Source organism: Bidens hawaiensis, unplaced genomic scaffold (assembly GCF_021521415.1).
Source record: "Bidens hawaiensis isolate Kalapana, Puna unplaced genomic scaffold, B.hawaiensis_p1.1 tig00000978_1, whole genome shotgun sequence".
Lineage (NCBI taxonomy): Eukaryota > Viridiplantae > Streptophyta > Magnoliopsida > Asterales > Asteraceae > Bidens > Bidens hawaiensis.
This window is the reverse complement of record NW_027491058.1, coordinates 3,570,803-3,576,559: the sequence shown is the minus strand read 5'-3', so window position 1 is coordinate 3,576,559 and position 5,757 is coordinate 3,570,803.

Here is a 5,757-nt window from a genome sequence, read left to right as displayed (position 1 = left end):
ATAAACTTATTAATTGCCTCGTCCTTACTCTTAAGTAAGTAAACATAGCAATATCTTGTACTATCATCAATGAACGTGATGAATTACTTGTTCCCACCACGAGTAGGAATTGCTTTTAGATTACACACATCGGTGTGAATCATTTCGAGGGGTTCAGTAAATCGTTCAATCTTTTTAAATGACGATCTCTTTTGTTTTGCTTCGACGATAGTTTCACATTTATTATTTGAGTCGATATCGAATGTTGGTATGCATTTAAGTTTAATCAAACGTCGAATGGAATTAAAATTAACATGACCTAGTCTACCATGCCAAACATTAGAAGACTCAAGCATATAAGCAGAACTAGTAGCATTCTCATTCATTTTGTTAAACACGGTTACATTCAATTTGAACATACCTGATGTGCGAAAATATATATATAAATAAAGCACAAGTCACAACTAAGCTTTAAAAACCAAACAATCTATCCTAGTTCACACAAACGGCAAGTGTACCGATCGCGTATAGCACAGATAAGGAAAGTCCGGATATCATACTCGAAGACACGTGAAAACGTTTATAATTACTAAACTCTGACTAAGACTCACCAAAATAATATTTAAATGATTTTTAATATTTAGAATTAATTAAACTACTTAACTTAATTAAATGAAAACCTTTAACAAAACTTTGAAAACTTTGATTTAAATTCAATATATAAAAACGTCTACCTAGGAATGAATCATGTTGACAGAAATAACAAGACAATGGATTGAAAATATTCACGACACCGGTTATAAAAGATGATACAACTAAAACTTGTTTAAGAAAGTCAAATTACCTCTCAGTCTCTCTAACAAACTCTAACTTATTTTAGTTGATTTTAAAGAATAAACCGGAAAAACAATTATTAACGTGTTCAAATGTCGACTCACCTCTCGGTCTCACCGACACACTAGCCTAATGGAAACGAATACTACGCAACCAAAGATAGAGGAGCAATTTAACTTAACCCAAATTAAACCAACTAATTGCACATAAACACTCAAACTTGACAAGACAAAAACCCGCTCTCGCGCGGTCTTAATTCTAACAAGTAAAAGCAACGAGACAATATTACTTCTTATCACCTCTCGGTCTCAAAGAAGGTGTATTTTAACTGATTTTAGATGATTATATTACCCACTTATCCCTACGGTTGTACACCCCGCAAATAAACCCTAAACACCAAGTCAAGAGTTTAACAAGCAATCAATTAATCAAAACCAATTCAATTAACTAATGCAAGAGGATTATAAGTAATAACAAATAAAACACAGCCATCACACACAATCTAATTTATGGGTTAGTTAAACTTTACATCAATAATTCAAGTCTTGAACATTAACAATCCATTAAACAAGTCAAAACCACTCAACAATCATCTATCCTAGGTAGAACAAGCAAGTTTAGCTACTCATAGATTTTGGACAGCCATGCATTCTCAAGAAAAACATCACAAACATCATCATAAACATGATTAAACTCATTCAAGATCCAAACAATATCAATCACAAGACAAACAATCAATCAATTGCAAAACAATTCAAAACAAAAGACCAAATCAATAAAGTTAGGGTTCTTGAACAAAAAGTAAAGTTTATGAATGTTTTACTAAGTATTATGGCTGAGATTTATGCTTATTGTTGATCCCTAGCTGCTGCCCCGATGTTCCTCTTTGATGTCCAGCCGCCACAACAGCCGCCACAGCCGCCGGTTCTTCTTTTTTTTCCTTCTTTCTTTTCCGGCTGCAATAGTTCCGATCAGAACTAGGGTTTAGGTTTCTTTCTTTTTTGATTTCGGGATTAGTGGATGAATAATGGCTGGTAACTTGATTAATCAACTTAATATAATATTATATAAGGCCTTTAAGATGTGGGCTTAGGTCGGGCCTTGACTTATAAGTTTGAAAGTTGCACAATTAAGCCCCTAAACTCTTCAATTTAACTCTTTTTTCCACCAAACTTCATAACCTACAAGAAAACAATCATCTTTGTAAAATCAAGCATAAATAAACCATAAAACTTAATAATTAAACTAAAAAGTAATTAAAACATGATAAAAATGATACGGAAAGTAAATGTGTTTTACAACACATCAAACATCCCCACACTTAAACCTTTTTCGTCCCTGAAAAAGTCTAATGCAGTTGGATCAGAATCGGAAAATCAAAGTTAAATCAAACATATAGGTTATATTTTAAAGCTTAGAAAAGCGCAAAAACCGCGATCATCGATATTGTTGTCCACCTAAACCCATGCCTTAATCTTTACCGGGACAAATAAGGTCCGACAATAATATTACTTAGTGGTTTACACAATTAAGACCCGCTTATCTTCTGCTTTTACCGGACCAGACCACCCCAACTTAACTTAAACCTCAAAATTAGCAGAATTAAAACGTTATTGCTCCATATTTATGAATAGTTAAGACGATCAAGGGTATTGTTTATCCACCTAAGCTTAAGCATCAAAGTCTACCAAGCAGCCATTAGATATGATTAAGGTTCAATTATTTATAGCCAGTGCTCCCCACAACATGACATACCCCCGTTATCAAGCAATACCCCAAATCCATAACCATAGGTGAGTATGCAAAATTTTATCTGTAGGGCTTACATGTAGCGTGTCCCTTGTGGTCCGTTTCTTAATGGTAATGAGACGCGAGCAAGGGGACCCCACATGACTAACAGCGTGGATGATCAAGTCTGTAGTGTATTTATACTTTCGTACTTTTTGTGATCATGTTTATAGACTTATAAGGGTTTGCTCTTTGGCTTTATTTTAAATATACACAACCCCACTTAGGAATTGTGAATACCCAGCTAAATAGATTGCATACAGACCCATGGTCTCCGGACCTGAAGCATCCCATCAATACAGGATTTAAGGTTATAAAACCATACGCCGATGAGGTGTAAAACACTAACTAGCATTTTAAGATTTATATCACAGGCTACACTGCATACTCTAACGTTAAACCTACCCAAGCATCATATGATAACGTATTCAGATTTTTAAAAACTCATGATATTTCCACTTTTTCATACCAAAATTTGAGGCTTGAGTATGGCCCGACCTTTCATTGCTTATTTTCCACGGACAAAACGCTTTACCCACAAAAGATTTCCATTTAACCGTTTTATCAAATTTGCCCTTTCATTTTCAAGGCTGAGCCTACCGACACATCCAAAGTTAAGTGCGTTTTCTTTAATTTATCTCATATTATTAGTAGTTTGAAAAACCGATTTCCGAATAAAATCATCATCTCCCACTTTAATGCAAAAGAAACTGAAAACAAGGGACATTTTTATTATTACTATTTTTTCTTTTCTTTTTTTTTTCAACTTAAACAACGTACGAAAACGAAAAACAAGTGAAAACTTTTTATTTTTTTTAATTTTTTAATTTTTTTTTTATTTTTTATTTTTTTTTAAATTTTTCTACAACTAAGTAAAATAAATTCTCATCCCCACACTTAGAACGAAATCGTCCTCGATGAGAACAAGGAAAAGAAATAAAATAAAAATAAAACGTAAAGCATAAAATTAAAACTTTAAAGAACAGAAATTAAAATAGAGAACGGGTTACTCCCCTGGTTTAGATGCAAAATTCTTCATCAGCTATGTAGGACTCAAACGAACGACTGTATAGCATTTCATTCGCGGCTGCAACCTCGGGTGAACCAGTTCCAAAACGCCATCAGAGCTACCACGCGCATAATGATACCTGTAACAACTCAAACTCGCTCGCATGTAGCGGTGTACAAAACAGAAAACAAAAACATAAGAAATAAACATATTTTTGTGTTTTTGTATTTTTTAATTTTTTTGATTTTTATTAAATATTTATTTTTTTTGTATTTTTATGTTTTTATAAATATAAATAAAAATAAAACAAATAAAAAACAGATAATAAAGAGAATCATAATACAAACTCTACAACTCGGGCTGTCTCCCGAGTGATGCATCCATCACGACTATTCCTCGGTGAATGAGTCAAGGTAGAACACCTCGACTGTCTGATCAGTTCTCGGCTCTCCTATGTAGTGCTTCAATCTATGGCTGTTCACCTTAAACTTCCCGCTTCGGTCTTGTATCTCAATCATGCCATACGGGAAAACATCAGTAACCGTGAACGGTCCCGACCATCGGGATTTCAACTTTCTGGGGAATAACCTCAATCGTGAGTTACACAGTAAAACCTTATCCCCACACTTGAACTGCTTATTCCTTCAATTTCCTGTCATGCAGTTCCTTCGTATGCTCCTTATACCGAAATGATTGTGCATATGCGTGATCCCAGAGCTCCTCTAATTCATGTAATTGATGGAAACAATTACCCTCTACGGCGGGTAAATCAAGATTAACCCTTCGAAGGGCCCATGAAGCGCGGTGTTCCAATTCAACAGGGAGATGACAGGCCTTCCCATAAATCATCCGAAATGGTGTGGAACCAGTCGGAGTCTTGTAGGCTGTACGGAAGGCCCACAGAGAGCCATCTAATTTGTCGGACCAATTCCGACGATGTGAACCAACCGTTTTCTCGAGAATACGTTTGATTCCCCGATTACTCACTTCCACTTGCCCACTAGTCTGTGGGTGGTAGGCGGTCGCAAGCCGATGGGTGACCCCATAACGCTTCAACGCCTTATCCATCTGCGAGTTGCAAAAATGAGTACCTCGATCACTGATCAAGGCTTTCGGGACTCCAAAACGAGCAAATAGACTTTTCAGAAAACGGACTACCATTCGGGCATCATTGGTGGGTAGAGCTTTGGCCTCAACCCACTTAGACACGTAACCGACGGTCATGAGTATGTATTTGTTTCCACGCGAAGATGGAAACGGTCCCATGAAATCAATACCCCATATATCAAAAACCTCACAAACTTGAAAGGCATTCGGGGGCATTTCGTTTCGCGAAGAAATGTTGCCGACACGCTGGCAACGATCGCAACTCTTAACGAACAGGTGAGCATCCTTAAAGATAGACGGCCAGTAAAAACCAGAATCAAAGACTTTCTTTGCCGTAGAACTCACACCGTGGTGACCTCCAGTCGGTCCCACATGACAATGGCTCAAAATTTGCCATCCTTTCTTGACATCCACACATCTTCTAATAAGCTGATCAGCACCAATGCGGAAAAGATACGGATCGTCCCAAAGGTAAAATTTGATGTCAGCAAAGAATTTCTTCTTTTGCTGGTAAGGCATCTTTGGGAGGTATCCGTCAGCGAGATAGTTCGCGAAATCAGCAAACCACGGAAAACCTTCCTCTTGTGCAGTAACGAACATCAGACTCTCCGTCGGATTATAATCAACATGATGGTGACCATTAATAATAATAATATCACATAATGGCCCATTAGTGCAGATTACAAAACTGAAAGACAACGCAGGCTCGGGTTTTCGGAGTTGTATTCGTGCGGGCACGCACGAGTTCAATGGATTTCTAGTCCAGAAACCCAAATTTTGCACCCCCCCTGCGCGCGCGTATAACTTGTGGTAAAACATGTCATAAAGAATTCAAATGGGTGTAAGGTCACTACCTTATAAACAATTCATTATTTTGTTCCCAAACCGATGTGGGACAAACCTTTACCACTTCCACCACTTCCTTCATTCACACACTTAAAACTTCCAACACCTGATTGTCACACCCTCAAAATCCACTAACGGAGTTTTACCGTCAGAGGGTGTGAACTAACAGGATCGGAATCATTAGTTATAATCAA